Source organism: Lontra canadensis, unplaced genomic scaffold, assembly GCF_010015895.1.
Source record: "Lontra canadensis isolate GAN:19392208 unplaced genomic scaffold, GSC_riverotter_1.0 scaffold39, whole genome shotgun sequence".
NCBI lineage: Eukaryota > Metazoa > Chordata > Mammalia > Carnivora > Mustelidae > Lontra > Lontra canadensis.
The window spans coordinates 14794943-14821741 of NW_022631033.1; the positions used below are offsets into that span (position 1 = coordinate 14794943).

The window sequence follows — 26799 nt, forward strand, 5'->3', positions numbered from 1 at the left end:
TCCTTAAACTGTACTTACATCATAAATTAATCTGGCATGCACTATGCTTAAATTAGCGAATAATAATAGCACAGTTTTAGTCCTGAAATGGGAAGGTTTCATGCAAACTTCTTTTGCACGTTAAAAAGTAGGGAAATACTTCTGCGGAATATTTTTATAAAATTTGCAATCTTAAGCTGCCATTTAAAAATTATTCTTGCCTTTATGTCAGACCTCCCTGGCAACATGGATATATTTTCACTTTACCACTCTTATATATAAAATATTTATTTGTTAAATAAGAAAACCCTTAAATAAGATGCAAAATGTCTTTCAAATATCCTCCTTAAGCATTTGTTATTTTTTAAGATTTATTTATTCAACAGAGAGAGAGACAGCAAGAAAGGGACACAGGCAGGGATATTGGGAGAGGGGAGCAGCAGGCTTCCCACTGAGCAGGGAGCCCCAAGCAGGGCTTGATCCCAGGACCCTGAAATCGTGACCTGAGCAGAAGGCAAATGCTTAACGACTGAGCCACCCAGGCGCACCCTCCCTAGGCATTTGCAATGACATTGTTCCTTCTCCCATAATATTTTAAATATTTCATTTCCAAAATGAAATTCATGACCAAAAAATACTTTTACGTGTGTCAGGTTAGAACGAGTTTGTTTTATTATTGCTTGTGTCATCTGAGCGAGGACTGCACCATCCATGGACACACATGGGTACAGGAACTACGCTCCCATCTGGCTGAAGCTCTTTCATCGCCAGAACCAAAAGCACTAAATACTCAGCGTGGCACAAAAGCTCATTTACTCGAAGAACTGTCTGGAAAGTTTACCTGCTCCATATTTTTTAATCACTTTAAAATAACTTTGAAGGAAAGAGCCTCACTGTCATGGCCAAAGGAGAACTACAGTACCCGCTGGACTTGGGCAGAAAGTCAGTTCTGAGATCCGGAGGCACACAGCTTCTCCGGCGTGAAGGTTTAAGAGAGGAAACACACTAAGGCTAATGACGGTCAAGGTGAAGAGCCCCCATAGAGCTTCCTACCCTAAGGGCTAAAGCACTTATACCAGCTTTTACATTTACTGACTTGAACTGTTCATAAATTTCCACGATAAAAAGTCAAAACTTGCTTAAAAAAATAAAGCTGTCCTGATTCTTTAGCAGATAACGATGGTGGCGTCAGTGGATGGCAATGACTATTTCTAGAGCACCCACGATGCACCTGGTGTTAAATTCTATGCTTTCTATACATGATCTCATTAACCCTCACAGGAACCCTATGAAGCAGGCGCTGCAATCATTACCATTTTAGGAACAGGAAGATGTGGCTTAGCCCTTCCTAGAGCTGATTCCATCCGTGCCCTCCTCCCCGCCCCGAGCTCCATTATCATGAGAACCCAGCGTCCCAAAATAGGCTCCAACCTTGAGTGGACAGTACTCATCCCCGTGTGCCCTTTCAGTCCTCAAACATAAATGCTAGAAAGCTGGTGTGTTTCCCAAGCTTTCCTTGGGACACTGCCCTCCGTCTGACAGTTGCCTCCTCCAGTCAGGATCGTTTCAGGAACAGGAGCCTTCAAGTCAGTCACCCAGGGCTTGCCCGTCAGAAAGAAAACACAGAGGGGCACCTGGGTGGCTCAGTCAGTTAAGTATCTGCCTTTGGCTCAGAGTGCTGGGATCGAGTCCCCACACTGGACTCCCTGCTCAGCAGAGGGCCTGCTTCTCCCTCTCTCTCTGCCTGCTGCTCTGCCTACTTTAGCTCTATTTCTCTCTGTCAAATAAATAAATACAATCCTTAAAAAAGAAAGAAAACACAGAGCAGAACTGTAGCATTTCCTAACACTTTCTGTTTCACTGGGTCTTTGTTCTGAGCGAGGTACAATTAAGAACACAAATTACCCACAAACAAGGATGGAACAAGGAGATAAGTGAGATGTCTGGAGCTTTTTCTAAAAGAGGGAGCCATTTGGCGCTGTGGGACTCCAGGGCTGCGCTGATGAAAACACTTGCTGGGGTGTGTGACCTATGGCACCAGATCCAGCAGCACAGATAAGCAGGGGCTTAAAACCTGACATCCCTAAACAGAACTTTGAAGAACCTTCCCCGCTCTCCCTGGCGCTGCTGGCAACCACGTGATGACAGAGGCACCAAGAGGGGTCATCAGGGTACAAGATTTCATGCGGCCCTGGCCCTTTGCTTAGCCTCCAGCCTGCAGCACGAGGCAGGGGAGAAATGAGGAAAGGCCTCATGAAGAAAGGTGCTTCCTTCCCGAAAGTGACTGCTTCTGAATTACACACTTTCCTTGAGAATGGATAGACCGGATGTTTTGGTTTAGGGAAATCGTTCTGCACCTGTCCTACCTGCTGCATTAGGAATGAGGGCGAAGGAGATTATAGCCATACCTGGGAACTCCCAGGAGGCTGGAAAAGTCTCATCACAGCATGACTTTGTTCATTTTCTCCCCGCCAGCTGCCATGAAGGTAACAGAGCAGAAAAGGTCACAGTGTGCAGTATGGAGGCTGGCCCAGATGCCTCTTCCCAACTCTAGCTCTATTGCTTCTTATCTGGTTGACCTTGGGCAGGTTACTCACCCTCTCTGTTCTCATAGGCTTTTGCAAGGATTAGATGAGGAAACGTAATACCTCTAGAACAGCTCTTTCTATCTCTCATGGGTTATAGTATAAAAAGCCACAAATTTTCCAAATAGCAGCTTGGCCACAGGTATCAAAAATTTTATTTTATTTTTAAAAATTTTTATTTATCAGAGAGAGAGAGAGAGAGAGAGTGAGAGAGAGAGCACAAGCAGGGGGAGCGGCAGGTAGAGGGAGAAACAAGCTCCCTGCTGAGCAGGGAGCCCAATTCAGGGCTCAATCCCAGCCAAAGGCAGATGCTTAACCGACTGAGACATCCAGGCATCCCAGTATCAAAATTTTAAATGATATCCTTTGACCCAGCCACGCCACTTCTAGGAATCTTTCCCAAGCAATTTAAACAAGCTTGTGTAAAACATGTTTTCTTTAAAAAAAAAAAAAAAAAACAACTACAATAATCATGAAATCTGTTACAGATGCAAAGGTAATATCTGATTCTTACTTAAAAAAAAAAGAAAGTTGCATATGGTTGCACATATAAATTACTCCCCAGATACATCTAATTAATGAACTAAGGGCATTTTTAAATCCATCACCTTTTTCAAGTATTTTCCAGAAGAATTCATAGAAGGACCTCAAAGGACAGAAATCACGCTGTGACTTCTGGGTGTGTTCGGGCCCAGACCCCAGTACCTAGATGGCACTGATTCTGCAATTCAGCAAAGCAAGAATCGTGGACAGATTTCCAAGCATATGGACTCAGGCTCATCCTGCATGTTCAAACCTTCTTTCCATATGGAAAACAAGAAAACAAGCGACCCTAATTTTCCCTTAATCAGCATGTCCTCTGAGTACTGCCTTTGCAGTACAGAAGTAAAGCACTCTGAAAGGCAAGGTTTCTTTGGGGAGTTAAGTAAAAAGTTCACTTAAGACTGTCCCTCATTCCATGAATAGGTTGGTGTCCCCAGGGCCACTGATCTAAGTCAGCAGAACGAAAGCCTGGAAAAGACATCTTGGTCCTCAGGTATGCCAGGAAAGTAGGGAAGACGTTCAAGAAGAGGGTGCATGTCAGAAAAGTGTTGACAACAAAGTGGGTAAGTAGGCCACGCTCACACTCGCTTGGGGAAGGGTGCACGGCAGCAGATAGCAAGGACCTGAATTCACCGATTTATTGCTATCACTCAAGTCCCTGTAACACTCTGCAGACCTCCAGTGGGCATGCTTGGTCCCGACTGGGAATACAGAAAGGTCAAGGAAGGGGACACAAGGAAAGAAGGGAGGGCAACGCTTTCGAGGCTGAGGTTTGAACAGACAAGTCACCGGGATTCTCAGGAGGGCCAGCATCCTGGAACCATCTAAGAAAACCTGTCTGCCATCAAATGACAAAACGGCCATCTGATTTCAAATCCATTTGTGGCGGACTATGTTGAAAACCAATGCCTTCCCAGAAAAAACAGGTGCCTGAAAATAATTTGCTCTGAAAAAGGTTGACTTTGAAGGGCAACTGCCTATCTTTCCCCCTCGATGAGAATAAAGGTTCCCTTCCCTCAGTCCACATCCACAGGCCGTGCCTGAAGTCCCTCTTGCTGCCACTTTTCCTTTGAGGATTTCCTTTGAGTTGTCCCCCTAGCCAGTAAGCTCTTAATAAAGGTTATTTCTTCTTTTTCTTCTTCTCCCTAATATTATTATTACTACTACTACTACTACTACTACTACTACTGCTACTACATCACCTGGTGCAATGTCTTCCAGCAGCTGCAAAAGGCCGCCTGAATAAAATCTGAGCCACAACTCAGCCTGTCCCACCTTCCCGTCTTTGTATCCCACTGATTCCTCCCAAAGCTCACAACCTCATGAACTTGAGAACGGGCGTATCTCTGTATAAAGTCCTTGTGAGCAGGAATCTCATCTTATTCATCTTTAAACCTCCCCAGATATCAAGCGCAGCGCCTTGCAAATAACTTTACATAGTAATCGTTTACTGATAAGTGTTGGAGAAGGTCACAGAAGAGCTGGAACTGCTGGCTGAACTGTGAGCTGGAACCCAGCAACAGGACACTCCTCACCCCGTCCCCTGTCCTCCGAATGTGCATTCTCCTTGCCTTTCCAGCTCCCAGAAGTTCCTCCAAGGTCACAGCCTTGAGATAGTGATGTGATGTTGAGAACACCTGCACAGTGTATGAGACTGAACCCAGTTAAGGCCTCTGTAGAAACATGTAAGGTTTGGTGGGCAAGTGCAGAGATCCAATCGTCGTGCTGCCCGCAAGACAACCCTAATTCCCAAGTTCCCTTGGCTTATTAAAACTGCCACCTACCAACCTGGAGTGGCCTGCTTCGTTCTCCATCTCTCTCTGCCCTCTAAGTAGAGGGGTCAATTTCAGATCACTCCGGGGAAGCTCCCTGGAGAGTTGCAAACCAGCCAGGAGGAAGTGGGAGGATCCCTCCATGGTGGTCAGGGATGGCGGGGGGAAGCAGAGGATATGAACTACATGTTGTGATGGAAAGAACTTATTATATGAGTAAGTGATAAAAAGTAGGGGGGACTAGTGATTACAAAAAGCATGCAACCCCAAAAATAATAATTTTACTATTTTCATGACATTTCCAGAAGAATTGAGCTTTGTATGTTAACAAAGCTCTGAATTACATTTACTCAACTTTTCACTCAAAAAATCTTATTGAGCCAGGTACTATAAAGAGCCCTTTGTACCAAGCACAATGACAAAATTTGGGGTGGGGGGTGAGGAAATGAGGACATGATCTCTGTCCTCAGAGTTGACCCTGTAATGATGGACCCAGGCACATAAGCACCCAACTCCAAAAGGAGGTATCTTGTCCTTAGGTAACACTAGAGAAACAAAAGGAGGACAGTAGAACTTTCGATGATGCACTTCAGGATCTAAAAGGGTCTGTGATAACTGAACAGGGCATTCAAAACCCCTGGGCTGTGGTTCGTTCTCCACATCAGACTCCCCTGTCCCCATCACCATTTCATCAGCCTCACAACAGTGTGACCCTGAGCTTTATAGAGGTGAATTTCTTTTGCCAGGCATTTTGGGGGAGTTCTACTGTATTATGTAAAATCCCCAAAGAGCTAACTCTGGAAGACTTCCAAGAAGAGGGGGCATCCTGGAGAGGGAAGGGATCCTCAGGTGAAAAGCAAGGAAGAACATTCCAGACAAAAGGGGGAATAACAAATAAAGGCAAGAGGGAGGAAGTGTGCATGGCATGTTTGAACCATTAGTAACAGGGAGAAGCTGTGCCCCAGGGAGAGGGTGGAAGTGGTGGAGAAACAGCTAGAAGGCTTGTCTGAGGCTGGCTAATTAACAGAGAGAACCATTTGTCCTCACACCTTAACAAGGGTCCCTGTTGACTGATGAGGGGAAACACCCGATGCACCCCAGGGCACATACAAACATGGCTGATGCACTCTCCACCTGCCGTCTGGTCCTGTTCCTTACTAGGCAACACAGCACATGAGTCCTGTTAGCTCTAAGGTACTACAGATGGGCCCGTGTCTGGACAGGAAATAAATGGAGAACTAGGCCAATCATTACAATTAAATGCAGCCAACATTTACTGAGTATTGGGTATATGAAGTCATCTTGCTGAGCCCCGAGGAACGCATGACAGCACTCCAAAATTTATCAGTGGAGTCGAGAAGGCAGTCATTAATAATAGATGTAGAATGTGATATATTATAATATAACCTAGAAAATTCTAGGGCCTTTGAATAAGATCTTCAAACCTTAGCCCGACAGTGAAGTGGAGAGCCCAGCAAAGATCCATTATATGCTCTCAAGGCAGTCAGTCAACCAGGCTGACGTGGCCTCCACCCCGGATGGAGGGAGCCATTTTGACTGCAGCCGTGCTGAGGGAATGCAGATGGGAAGGAACCTTCCTGTGGCACGGCCAATCTCACCAGTTTCCTCTGGGCTTCCTGAGTCCCTGTAGTTTAGGCCTGACCCTAATGATCCATGAACCAGCCCTTCCATGGCCTTGGCCTTCAGGAGGGGGAACTCAGAGAATGTGAGCCAGTGTACCTCACGCGTGGGCGGGGAGGAGCTTCCTAACCCAACCGCCAATCTCACTCCTGAGGGGAGAGCGAGATCCCCATCACTCTTTGAGCCAAAAGGACACCCTAGCCTGAAAACTTCTGGCACCCTGCCATCCACTCTCTTGGTTCTCTTGGGTTTCTCATCCATATTAAGGACAACCATCTACTGTAAACCTATTCATAATCACTTCCCTCTCTTTAAAAAACAGATCAAAACAAACAAAAGAGAGCACAAAAAAATATTTTCATACCTGGGCATCACTTCCTCTTGGGAACCTATGAAAACACCTCAAAAGCAAGCCTGGTTCTCATCAAAAGCACAATCCGGTCCTTTCTGCAATGCCCTTCATGTGTAGAACGACGCACACACACCCCCTTCCATCTCCTCTCCAGTGGGGCAGGCACACCGCCCCGCCACACCCAGCCAACAGGCATCCCCTACCGCTCTCTAAAATGTAAGGGGGCGATGTTCCAAATCCCCAATCACCTTCCCCCCCACCACAGAAAACTTGGTCTATGCTCAGAACAAAGCCTTTCCTTACTGGAGCACACGACTTGTGGTAGCTGTGGTCCCCCAGACCCAGCCAGTTACTCCCATGATCCATCTGGTCCTGCCCCACCAAACCCCCCTCCACGCACCAAGACTGGAAGGAATCTTCCACCCGTCTTTTCTTTGCTCTGACTGTTCTTTCAACCAAAGACGCCCTGTTCACCCATTTGCCACCAGTGGCCACAGCCGTCCTCCTGTGGTAGGTGCAAAGTCCGTGGTGGAGCACAGCCTCCATTTCTCTGGGCAAAGACACAGATCCTTTGGCTTGCTGGGCTTGTATCAAGCACACATTTCATTCTTCTTGTTACGACAGATGGTTATCTACCGCCTGTCTCTCTAAGTAAATGATAAGCTCTTTGAGAACATGAAATTGTCGACTTTATGTCTCCACAACCACCAGGCTTCACACACACCGGTTCTTAAAGGTCTGTTGAAGGAATTAATTCTCCTGAGAGTTTCATTTAAAATATGTGCTTGCAGAAAGGAGCCTTCAACTTTATTTCATCACGACCGTATTTGTTTTCATAGTCCTGGAGGCAAATTCTGAGGACTCTTTAGAAAAAGCCTGGGCCCCCAACCTGAAGGGAATATAAATTCCACCACCACCCCGCCCCCCTTATGTCAGAGACATTATGTATCTTCTTCCCAATTAGTCACAAGTTGCTCTTAGTTATAATCCGTATGTTCTCTTGGCGGGCTGTATGATTTAATAAAGACCAACTCCACAGGAGGATCTGTTGAAATGAAAAATCTGAGCACAACGTAAAAGCAAACCAAGAGTAAATTTGCTACTGTACATTTGTGATATTTCACTGAATTTCCTCATCTCCTATCGCTCGCATTAGAACAAATAAACGGGGCGCCTGGGTGGCTCAGTGGGTTATAGCCTCTGCCTTGGGCTCAGGTCATGATCCCAGGGTCCTGGGATCCAGCCCCGAGCCAGGCTCTCTGCTCAGCAGGGAGCCTGCTTCCCCATCTCTCTCTGCCTGCTTCTCTGCCTACTTGTGATCCCTTTCTCTCTGTCAAATAAAAAAATAAAATCTTAAAAAAAAAAAAAGGAACAAATAAATGGTTCCTTATTTGGTCGATAATTCTCAATAAATATACAGATGCTTTCATTTTACTTTACAGATCTGTTATTAAAGCAATAAATTTATTTTTCATCCACACAAATAGTAGTATTAAGCCATTACTGGGTGCATTACATTTAAATTCTCATGCCCCAAGTGTTAGTCTAAGGCTCCTTTTACTCACTTTTATCCTAATACCACAGTGATGATGAACCTGAGCGTTTGTTTACTGAGCACCATAGGAAGAGCCCACTACAATTAATTCATTAACGTGTTCAAGCACTGCTATGACTTTCCTTGTACCAGAAATCTTAAAATTCAAACTACAACACTATGAAAAGTTAATTCTTTACTACAGAGTTCAACACGACATACCAAGTACTTCATCTGGCCACAAGATCTTGGGCAGGTCATTTGAAGTCTCTTTTTAAAAACCTAAAGCAGCAGACCATAATCGCTAAGGAAACTTCCAATTCTAGTACTCTATTAAAAGATTAAATACTTTTATCTGATTCCCTGTTTACCAAGCCACCTTGATTTACTTCATGCAATGTAATTTAATTCCTCAATGAGCACATTTTATCAACTTTACAACATCGCAAATATTACAAATGATCTTATGCCCCATACTATATATACTATATGAGGAGGGATCGTTGTTAGCTTTTCAGATCATCTAGCATGTCATTTTGGAACCAACAGGAAAGAATGACATAATCCTACAACTCAGCAACCAAAAAACCCAAATAACCAAATCAAAAATGTGCAAAAGATTTGAATAGACATTTCTCCAATGGAAATATACCAATGGCCAAGAACTTCATCAGCTATTAGAGAAATGCAAATCAAAAGCACAATGAGGGGGTGTCTGGGTGGTTCAGTCCATTAAATATCTGTCTTTGGCTCAGGTCATGATCTCAGGGTCCTGGGATCAAGCCTCATGGCAGGCTTCCTGCTCAGCAGGGAGTCTGCTTCACCCTCTCCCTCTGCCCCTTCCTTACCATTTGTGCTCTCTGTCTCTCTCAAATAAATAAAATCTTAAAAAAAAAAAAAAAAAGCACAATGAGATACTGCTTCACGGCCATCAAGAGAGCTAGTATTAAAAACAAAAACAAAACCCCTGAAAAACAGAAAATAGCAAATGTTGACCAGTATGTGGAGAGAAACCGGAACCTTCATGCATTCCCAGAAGGATACAAAATGGTATAGCCACCGTGGGAAAGTTTGGTAGTTTCTCAAAATATTAAAAACATGCAATTACCATATGATCCACTGGACTGAAAGAATGGGAAGTGGGAACTCGAACTGGTACTTTGTAGACCAACCATCACAGCAGCACTCTTTACCATAGCTAGATGGTCATGGTAACCTGAGTGGCTATCAACAGGTGCATGGATAAACAAAATGGGGGAATACTATTCAGTCTTAAAAAGGAATGAAGCTGGCCACGCCTGAGTGGCTCACTCTGTTAAGCGTCTGCCTTTGGGTCAGGTCATGATCCCAAGGTCCTGGGATGGAGCCCCACATGGGGCTCCCTCCTCAGCCAGAAGCCTCCTTCTCCCTCTCTCTCCCCCTGCTTGTGTTTCCTCTCTTGCTCTAGCAAATGGATAAATAAAATCTTAAGAAAAAAAAAAAAAAAAAAAGGAATGAAATTCTGGCACCTGCTACAACAGGGGGAACCTGAACCTGGAAGGTGTTCTGCGACGTGATAAAAAAAAAACAGACACAAAGATACAAATATTGTATGATTCCACTCACGTGAGGTAGCTGGCATCATCAAGTTAATAGAAAGTAGACCGGTTGTTGCCAGGGGTTGAGGGTAGCAGGGTAATCGTTTAATAGGTACAGAGTTTCTGTTTGACATGATAAGGACGCTCTGGGGTGGATGGGCTGACAGCTGCACAGCATCATAAAAGCGCTTCACGCCACCAGATTACACACTTAAAGATGTCTATAATGGTAAATTTTATGTTATGTAACCTTTACCACAATTTAAAAAAAAATAAAAAATAAGTAGGCATTTACGAATTCACTGCTGGTTGCACTGCTTCCTTCAGTCCTGTCACGGATGATGGTGATTCTTTGATTCCAGGCAACCGGAAGTTTTCATTAGCCAAACGCGTGCGCGCGCAGCCAATGGGCGCATGCGCACACACCGAGCATGCGAGGAAAGAGAGGGAAGCGAGGGGGGAAATGAGGATTTTCAAAAATTAAGTACGGGCCAATTTCCTGTTCCTGGTGATGACGCCTCAAACCAAGTGAGGGGAAAGCCTCTCCTGGCCATGTGCACGGTCAGCTTCTCCCAGCACCCACCTCTGGGGAGGGAAGAGAGCAGTGAAATTGATTAGCAGTGCTGCTAGTACAGCGCCTACCTTGAAGGAAGGCAAGTAGAGAGCCGAGATAAAGATCAGGACTTCCCCCACGTGGTTTTCCTGAACGATAAAAGATACCAAGCAACAGTTGAATTCTACATGCCAAACGAAGTGTGGAAGGATTGTAGAAAAACAAGAGTGACAACAAAGCAGTATGCTGTTTTGTGCCTGTTATATGGCTTATTATTAAGAATCTGTCTTTTAGGGGTGCGTGGGTGGCTCAGTCGTTAAGCGTCTGCCTTCGGCTTGGGTCATGATCCTGAGGTCCTGGTATCGAGCCCCACATGGAGCTCCCTGCTCAGTGGGAAGCCTGCTTCTCCCTCTGCCTGCCTTTCTCCCTGCTTGTGTTCCCTCTCCCGCTGTGTCTGTCAAATAAATAAATAAAATCTTAAAAAAAAAAATCTGTCTTTTAGGAATTAAAATGTATATACCCGGCCAAAAATGTGTGCTATTGGCGCTGCTGCTTCCCCTAGGCTCTAAGACAAGGTCATGTGGCCCATGAAGACCTCCAGAGGGGATTCACCCATATCGAACAGCTCTTCCGGAAGTGCGGCCTTCCCAACTGCTTGATTCTGTTTTATATAGCTGTTAAAATTAGTGATCTCCTTGCAGTCATATCCTGGTAGCTAGGAGCACAGATCCTCTACCTAGCTAACTCAAATCCAAGCTTATTACCTTGTTACCTTTTTCAACCACCCTCTCCATAGTTAGCACTGAGTAAATAAATACCCGTGAAATACATTAACTGAATGAATGAATGAATGAATGAATAATCAAAATAGTCCACGGTGCCAGTGGAATGCCTCATCTCAACCTAAATTGCAACCTGACTTTAAAGAATTTTTTTTTTAAAAATTCTTAAGTCTTAACGTATGAAAAGCACCTGTAAGAGAGGCAAATCCTCCCCCGCAACATTGTAAATTCATCCTGACTTCTCCACTCCCCAGTATGACCACACCCAGAAGTGGAAATGTAGTTCATCTGTCTACATTCCCCCCTGGGGCCTCCTTGGCAGGCTCCCCATTTCTGCTTTCATTTTATAACCCAGAGGAGAAAGGGGAGCACTGCCATCTGTGCTGGGTCTCTGGGAGCACCCAGAACACCCCCCACAAGCCTACAGTGTCCTTTTGGGGCAAGAGCCTCATGTCTGACTTCTCTGTCCCCATTCTATCCTGAGAACCTTAACTTCCAAGGTCAGCTAAACAGTGCACACGAGTGAAGTTTTTCCATATGAACAAAATCCCAACATTCCCCAAAATGAGTCAATAAAGATTTACCTTCAGGATTACTATTTTTTAAAGTGAGATTATACTTTCCTGTTCTTCTGTCAGTTGCAAATCCCCAAACCTACTAGAATTCACTTAAAACTAATCTGCAGTGTTTTCATTGGTAGAAAGCAATCAGGAAAGCTCTGACCCACTGAGCAGCTGGGAATTTCTATGCTGAAGGTTTGGTTTAGTCTTTATTTTTCTAGCTGCCGGCCCTGCTAACATGATTCAGTGAAGGTCGTATTTAATCTCACGGAGAAAAGCTACCTAAGCAGTTCTTAGGTAGGCTTCAGTAAAAATAAATTGCCTTGGCTCTGTGGAGAAGAAGTCTGTTGCTTCAACCCAACAATTATAGTCAGAGGGAACAAATGAAGGCAACTATAAAATATTGTACTTGATTTTCAAAGAATTTCACTGCTTACACATTATGGCTAAGTGTTCATTAATAATAAGGTTATTGTTAATAACTAACCCACCAAGAAAGGAGCAGCTCCCAAATACCCCCAAATTCCAAATATCTCCAGTTTATCAGTGCCTATAGCTTATTTATATGTACAGGGAGCAATTAGTACACTCGCTGGAACTTAAATGTCAAAGAAAAGGGCTGGTAAAATTGTTTTAAAGTCCTAGGTACAAAGGAGAAGGAAAAAAAACAACTTTTCACCTTCTGGATGTTAAACCCCTAATACAAAGCGACAAATCTCGATGTTTACGTGCCCAGTACATATACCATTAGGTTTCTAACCCAATGCAGCTCTGGCCCATCCATTCTGAACCGGAATTCAGCCTTCTGAGCTAACCTTTGCTTCGGGGCTGAAAATCAAATCAACAAATATTTACCTACTTCTTACTGCGTATCAAGTACTGGTGGGGAACACCACCAGCCTAGCTCACAAATCACAGGCCGTGTAGCTGTTATACATGGAGAAACCCAAGGAATCGAGGATTGTCTTAACAGTTCAAGGGGCCAGAAATGTTCAGGATGTTTGAGGTTGATCGCCAAAGGAATGGCACATGCAGAGTGTTGCTTCTAAAGAAATCCAGAGCGTTTTGGTATCTTAAGCTGAAGAGATCAAGGTGGGGTTTGTCTGGGGGAGGTGGGGGGTGGGGGAGGGCCGTGCAGTTTTCACCGGATGACCGGACCACATCACCAAAATGACCGCTCAAATCTGCTTTCCCTCAGTCCTGTTAGGTTCAGTCCTCCAATAACAACTTTTCCCCATACTTCTCCTCATGTCCTAATCCTGTACCTCACCTAACATGGCAGCCACTTGCGGCCACCGCACTCTCGAAATGCGGCCAGGCTGAATTTAGATGTGCTCTAGGCACAAAAGACACACTGGATCTCGAAGATTCTGTACGAAAAAGGAACATAAATGACCTCATCAGTATTTTCATATGAATCACATGTTGAAATTATAATATTTTGAACATGCTGAGCTATATTAAATAGTAAATCTAATTTTTCCACTTTCTTTTTACTTTCCTAACATGGCTACTAGAAAATTAAAAATTATGTCTGCAGCTCATGTTTTATTTGTATGGGACAGTGTTTTGTTTTGTTTTTTAAAGCTATGCTTTGGTACTCTGCCTCTGCGCCTGGTTATATCCAATACTAGCTCATAACAATCCAAAAATGTCTCCAGGATCTACAAAGGGATGAAAATTATTCTAAACTTTTTTTATTTTTTTTCCAGATACAAGTCAGGGATCTGGAGGTTTCGGCAGTTGTGAGAAATCTTACGCCACACTCTGATGGAGTCGTACACAAGTCATTCTCCAATAAAGGTTGTTGTGTGACAAATAGAACTCTGCCGGATTCCTCAGTGGTCCTGTGAGATACTCCATCCCGAGACCCAGGAACATGGGCAATACAGAGAATGTATAGGACACAAAGATAGGGCATGTCTGCATTCACTTCCCCTAGAAACATTTTATTCTTCAATGGGCCATGAGAATTCGATCTGCAGCCATTTGTCTAAATTAATTGCTCTGATCCAAGAGGATAATTGTACTCTTACCCGCTCCAGGGGGCCAACTGGTTACAGCTGGGACTAGGTCCCTGGGTTAAGTTCCCAGGGTGCCAGAAAGACCTGTCTCTAAGCATGGACATTTCAAATGCAATGAAGCCCAGATCTTAGGAATACTCCTAGAAAAAGCCTGACATTCCAAAAGGTTAGGATGAGAACCCTGAATCCTTTCCATCCACTCTCATGGGAGCGTAACCCACACCCACGTTCCACCTGCTCTCACAGCATCATCTGAGGGTCTGGGAACGGCTGTCCATTGCCACACCACCACTCTGGCTGTTGACCTGGCCATGATGATGGCTAAAGAAGTCTTTTCCCCTCCCCCAGTGTCTTGTTTCTGCCGTATTCATGTACATAAAGGAGGTATCTGTGAAGTGCGATAACATTTGTGACCCCCCCACACACACACAGTTTTTGACAAAACATGTCCCACCCTCACCAAGGAGCCCTCAATCTCAGTGGCTTCAAGTACCAAAAGCTGAAACTGGGACAAACGCATCTCTCAGCATGAGGTAGGAAAGCCCAGCTTCTAGAGCCTGGCTCCATCCATCAGGGCAAACAGAGCTCAAGAATGGCCACATCCAAGGGTGCCTGGGGGGGGCTCAGTTGGTTAAGCCTCTGACTCTCCATTACAGCTCAGGTCTTGATCTCAGGGTCATAAGTTCAAACCCTGCATTGAGCTCCATATGTGGGTGTGGAGCCCACTGGAGAAATAAAAAAAAAAAAAAAGGCCTTATCCACGTACAGCACCCTCCTCTGCAATGGCCCAATCTTAACCTTTATCAAGGTGAGGTCAGATGGCACACTTCAGAGTTGTCGTGAGAATACTTTCCCGGTTATAAAAGCAATTGTACTGCTATATTAATTTGGAAACTCCCAGTGTTTCAAGGGGAGAAAAAAAGCCGAGCACCCTTGATCCTACCATGCAAATATTTTCTGCCAGTTATGTCTTTAATGATGTATATACACATACACACACATTTGTAAAATAAAGTTAGGGTCACAGTTAAGTATCTCTTTTCCTCCACTCAACATACATCACAAGCACTTTTCCATCATTAAATGCAAAAACATGAATTTGATCAGCTATCTGTCCTCATCGTTGGGATGTGCCGGAGTTCATTTACATGCATCCCCATTGTGGGTACTTAGACTGTTTCCAAACTTTCACTATAACAAAAGCTAATTCGATGAACATCCTCACAAAGAAATCTGTCCCATGTCTGGTTACTTCACATGAGTACGTTCCTAGAAGTGGGATTACTGGAACAGAGAATTTAACATTTTTAAGACTTTGAGAATGTAACATCAAACTGCATTCCAGAAGGTTTACTTCAACATACAATCCCAACTGCAACACGGAGTGCTTACTTTCACCATCGGTGACCTGCGGGCCCCAGTGATGGCATTTGGGGTTCAGCCTTAACTTTGCCACCTGTTCTTTGGGGGGACATGGAATCAACCCTTACTGCTTTCCTGATTCCTAGTCTCCTCCCACAACCTGACCCCAAATAGAAGAGCAGTGAGGAAGACCAGCATGGGTCTAAGAGAAGACCAGCATGGGTCTGAGAGAGCGATTCCAATATTTCTAAAAATTTGTATCACCATGTATCTTCCTTTCGGGGCCCATGGTTGCCTCCAAAGGCAATTCTGGACGGAGTCTGAGAGAGGCTGAGGCCTCCACTCGGGATATCAATTCCCCTAGCCACCGCAGCCCCAGCACTCCTACCTCAAAAGGCTTCAACCAAGCCTAAGGGACCCACAACCTCCTGTTCACTTGCCCAAAGTCGGCTGATGCCTAGCGGTTTTCCCATCAAACTCTATGTCCCGCAGGATAAAAAGGCTTAATTCCAAAGTCAGACATGGGGCTGGGGGGGGGGGGCTTTTGTATTTCAACTTGACCTTGCATTCCTGTTAATTAACTACCAACTTGCTCCCTGCTGCCCTGAAATTCCCTCAGTGATACCTGTAATGAGACAGAAAATCTACCTGCCTGAGTCCCTCTTTTCTCTCTCTCCTATTCCAGAATTCAGGAGGCGCTATTCCGCCCTACACCTTATTCTGTTTTTTCATCATCTCCCCCTACAAAAGTGTTACCTTCCAAAGCCCGCCCAGTCCTATCCCACCCATCCACACACCCACTAACACTCCCTATCCAGGTGTTAGGACGCTCATCTCACCACTGTAATTCTCATCCGGTTCAATAATTCTAGGGTAAGGAGAACAAAAAAAGCTCTCTTCAAAAATAACACGTTAGGTATTAGTTGGGGGGGAAAAAAAAAAGCAATTTGTATGCAGTCCCTTCTCAGTCAAAATGTCAACCTCATGAAATGGTAAAGTCAGTAGGATTCTAAGATTATGGGGACAGGACAGTGTATTCTATCTATAAAATATTTCTTTAGATCCTACACAAAGCTGACATTTATCAGCTCAATAAGAACAAATTACACGGGAAGCTCATCTTTCCTTCCATCACACTGGGTGTGCGAGCATAGTAACAGATTGCTCAGTAGGCCTGAGAAGAAATTATTTATGAAAATTACACAGCAAGTACTTAACTCCCAAAAATATTGGTTTAATGAAAATTAGAACTTTATCACACAAAATCCTAAATTAAGATATTTTGGTAAATGACACTGGCCTTGCCCTTGAGATAAACATGCTCAGAATCCCTCATCAGAAAGAACCACACAAGCCTTGTTTCTCATAAAAAGGGGAACGATGCTCGAATCCACGATTTTCTCGTTTATCGGAGCTGAATACCACACTGATAAAGGGGGAAATGAGCTGTAACAGAAACAAACACAAAACAAACCCTTAACTTTTGATGGCCTTCCTAGACCAAGAGACATACCCACAAAACAAAGCCCTTCTTGCCTCTTCAGAATGGAGAATTCAAGGATCACAATCATCACACTAATATCACATTCACAGGACAAGCAAGGTCAACGCAAGCAGGCCAGCGGAGAGAGACCATGGATTCCCTACTCAAAGCCCTGTGTAAAATGTGGGAAACGGGTCTGCATAGCACGGCCCGAGACAATACAAAAATAAACGATCAGGCCCTAAGAAGAGATACCTGATTCAGTGGTTCTCTGCCTTTGCTCTGGCCCATGCATCTAAGGGACAGAGATCCAGGAGGCTCTGGTACATAAAAGGCTTGCTATAGGGGTGGGGGTAGTAGGTTCTTTGGGTGAAAGAATCAAGGAGAGGAAGGCACTGTAAACACTCTTAAGTCTAGAAGTTCTTTGTGGCTTCTGAAAGCCCCCTTTCCCCAGGTGATGTTGAGGCCATACCCCGTAGCAAACAGAACCATGCAGCCCCATTTTACAGATGTGAAAACTAAGGTGCCAAAAGGAGAAGTGATCGGGAGAGTTAATGAAAGGGAGCAAACTCAATTCCGGGCCTCTGGACACTTGAGTTCACTGCACCAGCTCTACACAGACCCTTGAACAAGTATTTAATAAACTAGTGATAGACGGTTACATGTGTGTTTTCATTCAATAAAATAACTGCCTGGGTTACTACAATGGTTCACATCCTGGGATCCCTGGATGAGTTCCCCAGCAGAACTCAATGTTCCTGCCGCCAGCAGGGGTCCTGGGCTAGTTGCAGAACTCAGAAAGCCTACGGGGACTGTGAGTTTTAGATCAACCAGATTTGAGGATGCTCCTCCTCACAGGTCAATCAGGAGTTCTGCCTAGAGTTCTGCCTAGAAGTCTTATGCCATTCTCATAATAAACACAGGCCTCAAAGTCTTCCTAACTAAACACAATTTATTTCAGGCACAGTTTGCCAAAAGATGGAGCTGGTGAGGGGGAAAATCACTCAAAAAGGATGCTTGAAGGCAAAATGCCGGCAGCTAGGGGCCTGCTGCCTATAACCCACGGGGCCTGACGGAGTCCCCAGGACAGGATAGGGCTTGGCATCAGCTGCCCCAGGGCTGGATTTGCTGTTGATATATTATAGGTAATTTATCAATCTTTGTTGAAAAATCAAGATTTATTCAAACTTCCTCACTTCCGTTTCCAGCATCCACTTCCTTGAGTGCCATCCCTGAACCCTGCCTTGGGCAGACATTCTGCACCCAACAGCAATCACACTCAGGACAAAAGCAGGACACATCTGGGGCAAATGAGCAGAGGGCCCTGACCTCCTACCCCATATGAGAAGGACCTGGTGTCCCATACAGACAATGAGAAAAACTGATTTTATTCTTAATAAAACTGACACTTCACAGCAATTTACATTCTGTTTATATATTACTTTATGTACTTTTAGATGTTATAGTTTATTAAAATATACTACCCGTTTATTATATTAAAATTTTCACATATGCAGCGTTGGGCATACAGTAAGCATTCAATAAGTTAAAGTTAACTGAATTCCCTTAAAGATGTTACAGCTAGGAGCGCCTGAGTGATTCAGTGGGTTAAAGCCTCTGCTTCGGCTGGGGTCGTGATCTCAGGGTCCTGGGCATAGGGCTCTCAGCTCAGGAGGGAGCCTGCTTCCTCCCTCTCTCTGCCTGCCTCTCTGCCTGCTTGTGATCTGTCAAATAAATAAATAAAATCTTAAAAAAAAAAAAAAAAAGATGTTACAGCTAGATACTAAAATCAGCTAGGGGCATACCCACAATAAAGATAGTGAATTAGAGAGTCTGAAGCAACTGTGAAGAAAATTCACACTAAAGCACCTTGAGCCTGAGAAGATGGAGAGAGAGAGAGAAAAAAAAAATACATTGGCATCACTGTTATTTCCATATCATTTGGTCTCCATGGATACCATCTAACTTCTCTTCTGACAGGAAAAAATTCACTGACAATATTATATTTCACTATTAAGTTCTTTGAGGCTTTACATAAAAAAGCTATGCTGTGTTAATTCCTTGCCATTATCCATATACTCTCAGAAGAAGTTAATCCTTTTTGCTGCAGTCTGTAAGAGAAAGTCACTGTTCAGTCCTGATTTCCTGGCTTTTTCCACATTAAAAATAATGACAGAATTCTGAAAGTTAATGCCTTACACATTTGTAGATTGCTGTAACTTATATAACCTTCTTTCATACCCAGTATCTCATCTGTTCCCCAAAGCAACCCTATCAGATAGGCATTTAAGTATTATCATCACCTTCCACAGAACTAACCCCAAAAGGTAATCACCAGTTGTGTATTATCAGCTCACCAATTACAATAGAATTTCCCCAGAGGGTAAGGAAATTCTTCTCCTGTTCCAAGCTGAACCCGCAGAGCCTAGAACTGTGTCTGGCGCTTACTGAATATCCCAGGAATACTTATCAAATGAATAAATAAGGTCCTTCATCTGCTTTACTCCCTTTTTTGGTGTAAAGCACAAAACAGAACCATGTCCCAGATACCCCATTTAGAGTTCTGCTCTCTATCAAAAGGAAACTGAGAGAAAATGTTCTAGAAACAACAGAGCTCATATTTGATAATCATAAGAATAAAAGGACAGTGTCCCTGCAAACATGAAGCAATGGGTGCCCACCAAAAGTTAAAAATCCTATATCTCAAATGTTCCACTACTCCTTGTGAGGTTCACAGCCTGAACTCACTTGGTTATATTCAACATCTGCCCAATAAAGGACCTCAGAAGGCAGAGGAAGAGAAAAGTGAGGCCATGGTTCATAGAGCTGTTAGGACCTTAGGACAACCATTTCTTTGCCATAATTTGCTTCCAATTTAACTACAAACTCTAACTCTTGATTACCATGACATTTTTACAGGTAAGTCTGAAATATGCAAAATTATCTCCAACTTGTGAAGATCAAAAGAAAAAAGACAAGTCACTGAGAATGAAGCATATAAGTGTTTAATATTAGGAAGCAATTACAAATCATCACAGAACAGAACTCCTGAATCCAAGAGGCCAAAATCTAACTTCTTACACAACAGGCTGCGTTATAAATTATAATCATTCACTAATTAGGAAATTCTGGACTTTGCCATCCATCAATCAATAGACGTTCCAAGGTTACCCCGCAGAAATGCCCGTTTAATTTCCAAATATTCCATCTCCGAAGTTTCCTTAGAAAAGATAAATTTTTCTAGGATTTTTTAGGTTTCTATTTCTACCCCCTTCCCCCTCCAAAAAAAGAAAAAAAAAAAAAAGGAAGGACATGGCGTTGGGAAAATTAGAGAATTCTGAATCTGTGTGCACCCCGAAGTGAAACAGGGATCCCTTCCAGGTCCTGGTCGGGGAGCGCGCACTGCCTGACATCAAGACGACCCACCTTTCGAACTCAAGTCTGTCACCAGACTTCTGTCTGCACCTGCCCAGCGAGCACCAAAAAGTGCAGGCTCCTAAGTTCCAGTGCCATTTGCAATCGGTCTGAAAACTAATAAATGACGGCAGGCTTGACAGCAGCCTTGGCGATTCCTGAAAATCCACAACAGGAAATGTAACTATCCTCCACCCTCCCTAGCCATTCATCAAAAGCAGACCGAGTCGAAGCAACAGAGGCCAGTGACACAAGGCAAACGCCAGCAGTTTTCCTCCTGGAGAAAGACTCTGCGTTTTCTTATTCCGTGACCAAGGACGGGGAGCCCTACCCACCGGCCGCACCAGAGGGAGGAAGCTGAAGAGGGACGGAGCGGCTAAAAAATGTCCCCAAGTTCCAAACACTCCACTAAGGGGTTGCATACGAGTGAACGCCGCCCCGCTCGTGTGTGGCCACCCCGACTGCCAGTCCCAGGGGGCACATGTACAGCTGATGCCCCAGGCTTCTGCCTACACCCCCGGACCCGGGCGCGCGCCCGGAACACCGTCTCTGCGCCCGGCTCGGGCTGCCAGCCTCCTTCCCTTCTCCCCCTCTAACAGGGCAAGGGGGTAGGGCGGCAAACGTACCGAGACCTGGGGCCAAAGACAGATGCCGGCGTGTCCTGGCGAGGGGACGTAGTTACACCCAGAGGCCCCTGGAACTTGCAGCGGCTTCCCGAGCCCCTCTCGGGGGCCGGCCCCCAGGCCGGGGCATCGAGCGCTGCCGCAGGCGGGCGGGCGCCACGATTGGCCGCGGCGGGCAGCGCTCGGTGGGCGAGCCCGGCCGGCGAGGCGGAAAGGAAGTGGCGGCCACGGCTGTGCACCAACCACGTTCGGCCGGCGGGCGAATGCCACTCGGCGCCCAGAGCGGGGTCGGAGGGCGTGGGGCGGGCACTCGCGTCCCCACCCCGCCGCTGCCCGCGCCCCTGGACCCCCAGGGGACGCCCGCCCCCACGCCTGCCAGCAGGGCGCCGCTCGGTCCCCGGAGGCTCCCCGCCCCCACCTCGCCCGCTCCGTAGCCGAGGCGGGTCAGGCCCAGCGCGCCAGGCCGGCCCGGGGGCGCCTGTGGGTACCCGGCGGCGCCCGGCGCTAGGCCGCGGCCGGGGCGGATGACCCCTCCGCGCGGCGCCCTCCCGGGACGCGCCGCCGGAGCCCCTCCCCGCGCGCCTGGACAAGTGCAGTGACAAAGCCCCCGGGCCAGGCCGGATGATGGCCGGCGGGAAGGAGGACGCGGCGTCCCTCCGGAGCGGCGCTGGCGGCAGCGGCCCAGCTCCCAGGAAGCCGGGCGTGCCGGCCAGGCCCGGCGCCCAGACCGGCTCGGAGCCCGCCCGCCGCCTCCGGCCGCTGGCACCCGACGCCCGCGGCCGCTCCCCCAGTCCCGCGGGCGGGCGAGCCCTGGGACCGCTGCGGGGCGCCCCACCAAGTTTCTTTTGGCCGCGGCGCCAGGCGCCTCTTCTGGCCGGGGCGCGGGGCGCAGGCGGCGGGGCGGACGGCGGGCTCCTGCTTGTTTTCGCTGGGGCTGCCCGGAAAGAGGCGCCGCCGCCGGACACCGAGAAGGACGCGCTCCCCTCCTTCGGATCTGGTGGCGACCGCGTCTGTAAACACACACGCACGCAGACACATGCACACGACAATTTTGTTTTAAAAGGAGGCCCGACTCCGGCGGACCTGCACCCACACACACAACACCTGGGGCGCAGAATCACACAGAGCAGGTCTGTGTCCATGGAGCCACCTCTCCCCGTCTGCAAATCCAAAAGTGAAATTAAACCTCCACCAACCTCCTCCTCCTCCTCCTCCTCCTCCCTCTCTACCTCCTCCTCCTCCTCCTCCTTGCAGCCTCAGCAGCCCCAGTAGCAGCAGCAACAGCAGCAGAACCTGCTTCCCCTAAAATCAGATGATCCATAAGAGCTCCGACCGTTCCTCCAAAAATTGGTATTAATATTCATGAACCCCAGCATTTTCCGCCTGCAAAACAGTGTCAAACCATCAGGACGCGCGCGCGCGCGCACACACACACACACACACACACATCCCCTCCAGTCCTCACAAACATGCCCTCGAGAAAAACACACGCACAGTCACAACTATTATTTGAAAAATGTTACCTCTCGGTGTGCTTTTTCACACTACCAATACAATTCCGCAAGGTTTAAGTGTTGCTAGGGTGTGTGAAATGGAAATGAAAGCCCGTCAGTTGAATAATCGCAGGAGCAAAACTAAAAGTTACTCCCCGGCTTGCCTGAGAACAGTCCAGATCGAAAGCAAAACAAGGAGAGGAAACTGCGAAGAGCTGAGGCTGGAAATCCCCCCACCCCCCGCCCTCCTCCCTGCCTGGCTCCCTCCCTCCCTCGCCTCCCCCCTCCGCCCTCCTCCCTCCGCCCTTCCTCCCCAGTGTTTGTTTCGAGCTTGTGCAAGCGGGAGGTGGAGGCGGAGGGAGGGCGCGCGCGGCCAGGCCGGGAGGTGCGGAAGTTCGCCGCCGCCGCTCATTGGCGGGCCGCGCCGCTTTCATCATTTCTCGGAAAAGTCAATTTCATTTTCACTTCCCCACGTCGCGGCAACAGGAGCAACAAGCGGCTGCTCGTGAGTCTGTTGTTGGCACACTGGGACGCACCCACTAGCCGCGCACACCATCGAGGCTGGGTGGGAGGGGTGGGGGTGGGGGTTGAAGGGGGTGGTCCGGGAGCGACCCGGGCGCCTGCTTTGGTTCAGGCCAGAAGCTAGCGTTGGTAGGAGAGGAACGCAGGTACCCGAGCCGCCACCCTCGGGGTTACCTGGAGGTTGGGAGGGAAGGAAGGAAGGTAGGGGGAGGAGGCGGAGGGCGGCGAGGGGAGCAAAGGGGGCGCTTGCCTTCCAGCTGGTGGGGCAGGTGTGAGTGGTGTTGAGCACCGCTGTTTTCAGGGGGGGTGACAATTCACTCTGTGACATGCCCGCCTCCAAGGAATAAAAGGAACAGTGAACTGACAAGACAGCAGTACTTCGATAGTCACGCAAGAACTGGGCCCGCCGAGGACCGGCGACCTTAACCTTAACTGAACCGTCGTCAGGAGTTGAGGGTGTAACCATTTGGAGGGCTGCCGCCATCTCTGGCACCACCTGGCGCTCTGTTCGGGAGCGAGGGCGATAAAAATGGGTGTCCCCCTGGTCGGTCTGCAGCAGCACACGCGAGACCGAGTTATTGCCGGTGCAACAGAAGTTCCTTTACTGCAGGAGGAGGTGCGCGAGGGTGTGAGTTAATCTTACATCCAGATGGCTTAACCGTGGCCGGTCCAGGAGAGAGGCTTCCTACTGTGATAATGTTCGTTCAGCCAGATTGAGATTTGGCCCCTTTAACTTAGTAGCTGGGCCTGCTCCGTCAAGTTGCTCGACCAAAGGCCTCGGTTTTCAATGCTGTGAAACGGGGATAAGTGATAGAACCCAAGAATACAACTACAGCACCTGTCCCCTTCAGGGTGTGTGAGCTCACAGCAGCACAATTCATTTGAGACCTACCGCTTTGGGGTCCTTTGACTTAACAGTATCAATTCTCATCTAATTATACCTCTTTCTTCCCTCAACTGCAGTTTAACCAGCCTTCTCCCAACTTCTCTCTGCCACCAAGAAAGACCCTTCCTGGGAGGCCGTAGCTATTGCATGTGAACACTTCTAAAAACATAGCTCCAGCATCCCTCTTTGCCGCTGAAGTATTGAATTCTGTGGATTGGAAGAAATAAAAGTCTCAGTGTGCATATGTGATGAGGAGACGGCTGAGTGTTTAGGATTCTGCTTCGTGGCTGTGATCTCGGAAACAGGTGTCACATACGCACATTGCTGCTTCTTCCCTCTCCTGTAATACTGTCTGACACAGACACTTGCTTCCTTATTTCATAGAACATTGACCACTCCAGGCACTGAGAGTCCTTATAGACAAAGTCTGTAGGGCAGCTGTCACCCTTTACCCACCTAGGGACACAAGTTAAAAACCCAGTAGTCATTCGTGATGTCTTCTTTCCCCCAACGTACATCCAATGGGTAGCACCCTACTGACCTGTTGATGCTAGTACATGTGGACCTGGCCCCTTCTCCATCCCCACTGCACTCCCTGTGACCAGTTAAGGCAGCTGTCGCCAACCATGGGCTCCTCCGGGTTAGCAGCCACGCTGTTGCCAACCATGTCGCCAACCCTTGGGCTCCTCCGGGTTAGCAGCCACGCTGCTGTCCAATGCAGTAGAAAACTGACGTCAAATAAAGCATGATTCTAACCCTAACTCTGCTTCTCATAAACCGCTCTGTAACCTTCAGAATAATGTCCATATTTTTTATTACATATTTATTTATTTGGAGAGAGAGAGAGCACAAGCGAGGTGTCGGGGGGTGCTAGAAAGGAGGCAGGCAGAGAGAGAGAATCTATGGCAGGCTCCACACCCAGTGTTCCGTCGGACACAGGGCTCCATCTCGGAACCCTGAGATCATGACCTGAGCCGAAATCAGGAGTGACTTCACCGACTGAGCCCCAGAGGCGCCCCATCAAGTCCATATTATTTAACAAAACCTATAAAATCCATTATGACCTGGCACCGAGCTACTTTTCCAGCCTCATCTCCTGCAACTGCCCCCACCACCGCCAGCTCTCTGCTCCTCCCTTTTGTCTAATCAGCTGTCATTTCTTTCTGTAAATCACCAAGAGCCAGCCTCTTTGTTGTTTTATCCGTCACAGGGTACCCAGCACACAGACACTCAGATACTTGTGAATTAATAATCACCTGCCCTTTTTTTCTCATGAAATATTTTAGACTTTCCAGAGTATTTTATTTTTTAATATATCGTAACTGATATTTATTGTACAGAATGCAGAAAATGCAGCAACGTTGGGAGAGGAAGATAAGCCACCTGAAATGTCACCAGTCAGAAATTGGGCTGTTGATATTTTTATGCATTTCTTCCTTTAATTTTCCTAAAGGGCCATTTCCAGCCCTCGTTGGCACAGTCTCTCTGTATCATGTAGAAATGCCCATTGCGCTGCCTATTTTCCATGATGTCTGAGTGACTTCCCTCTGTCCTGTTCTATTTCTTGGCCGTCTCCTCTTCTGCTGCCAGCCCCCTAAATTATGGTGTTTCCAGACATTCCATCTTAAACCCTTCCATTTTCTCATTCCACATGCTTTCCCTTTGAGAGCTCTCATTCAAGGCCAGAGCTTCAGATAGCTTTATTTGGTGTTGGCTCCAAAATCTGTAGCTTCTGAGGGCTGAATGCATGACCTCCTGGACGGTCCTTGGGTTCAATGAATTATGCACATCTAAAACTGAGCACATCACATCTTTCCCAACAATCTTGTATATTTGTCACCTCGCTGACCCACCCAGCAGACTGGCAGACATCCCTGACTCCTGCCCTTCCTGAGCCCCCTGGAGCTCCCGGAGGCATGGGTACTGTTTCCAATTTTTCAGGCCCCTGAACACATAAAGCATGGGATGAATTTCACTCTGTTCTTATGACCTTGATGACGTATCGCTACAGACCAAAAGTATAAATACGCCCCCCAAATCCACATGGTATTGATATACACAGTCAAGAAATATTTCTTAACCCTTTGATGAGATACATACACTCATAAATCTCTGGAAAATGGATTGATGTAGCAAAATACAATCTTTTTGAAAGTCCCTGAATAAAGTGACCTTTGCCATTCCAAAGAAATTTGACCAGACACCTTGGTCTAATGCAAAACCATTGTTCAAGCAGTCTTCTGTAATGAAATGAGAGTGATCTCCTTAGTGAGGCCTGTTAATGATTCACCTGTGGAATGGAACCTTCTAAAAGATCAGTCTGCATGCATTAGAGCTAATTTCTTTTCAAGGTAGTTGAATAAGAGCAGTGATTGGTTGGGCCTGTAGTGATTGATCTCTGTGCGGTAAAGGATTTCAACTAAGGAAGAAATTTAAAGATACATTCAAGGTTAACCTCTTTCAGATGGGTTTTTCATTTCTTCTTCTAACAAGAATGGTTTGATAAAATAATCACTCAAATAGCAAATATTTATTAAATGCCCACAAACTTTCCTCAGCACTGGGAATACAGTACTGAACCAAAACCATTGGAAATCTTGGCCTCTGGAGAAGGTTTCTTATAGTCTAGTAAATTGGCATGTTAATTTCCATTACATTGTCCCCTCCATCTATAACCACATTAAAGTTAAGAATGTGCAATACAATGGCTGGCTCACTAAAGTGTTAAGTATTTGTAGTTCTGATTAAATCAGTAGTCTCTCATCCATCGGTCAATGGATGTCCCAATCCTCTCCACCTTATCAATGATACCACTCTGTTTTGGTCACAAAGCATCTCCTTCATGGTGTTATAATTCAGGGGATTATAAAATCATAGAAAAGTATTCCACATGTGCAAGAGCAGTTGGACCAATACAGAGTCATAGACTATAGTCCTGAACTCCAGAGAATATTATTGTGAAGTCCATGTTAAATAAATATACAGTCAAGTTGGGTTTTTGTTGAGACAATAGAACTGTGATGACATTGAAAAGCACTCAAAGTTCAAGGATCAGAGGCATCAAGTTGGAGACATTCTTTTGTTTTTTTTTAAGATTTTATTTATTTATTTGAC

The 26799-nt window shown here is 46.4% G+C and overlaps 1 protein-coding gene and 1 long non-coding RNA gene across 4 annotated transcripts in view; one reads left to right on the plus strand and one right to left on the minus strand.

Annotated features, from left to right (window-relative positions):
• Positions 1-22516, minus strand: part of IRF2 (interferon regulatory factor 2) — an 82289-nt gene extending 59773 nt beyond the window's left edge. Inside the window, exon 1 of one of the 3 annotated variants that reach the window (XM_032869884.1) lies at positions 22308-22516. The gene's annotated coding sequence lies outside the window, so the exon portion shown is untranslated. Of the gene's footprint in view, positions 1-20787; positions 20849-21888; positions 21961-22307 lie in introns of those variants that run through there. The other 2 variants (XM_032869885.1, XM_032869886.1) reach the window with 2 other exon arrangements.
• Positions 22517-23326: 810 nt separating this feature from the next.
• On the plus strand, positions 23327-23929 carry LOC116874872. The gene is made up of 2 exons (XR_004384080.1): positions 23327-23415; positions 23763-23929. It is a non-coding gene; the product is annotated as an uncharacterized LOC116874872 (long non-coding RNA).
• The last annotated feature ends 2870 nt before the right edge of the window (positions 23930-26799 follow it).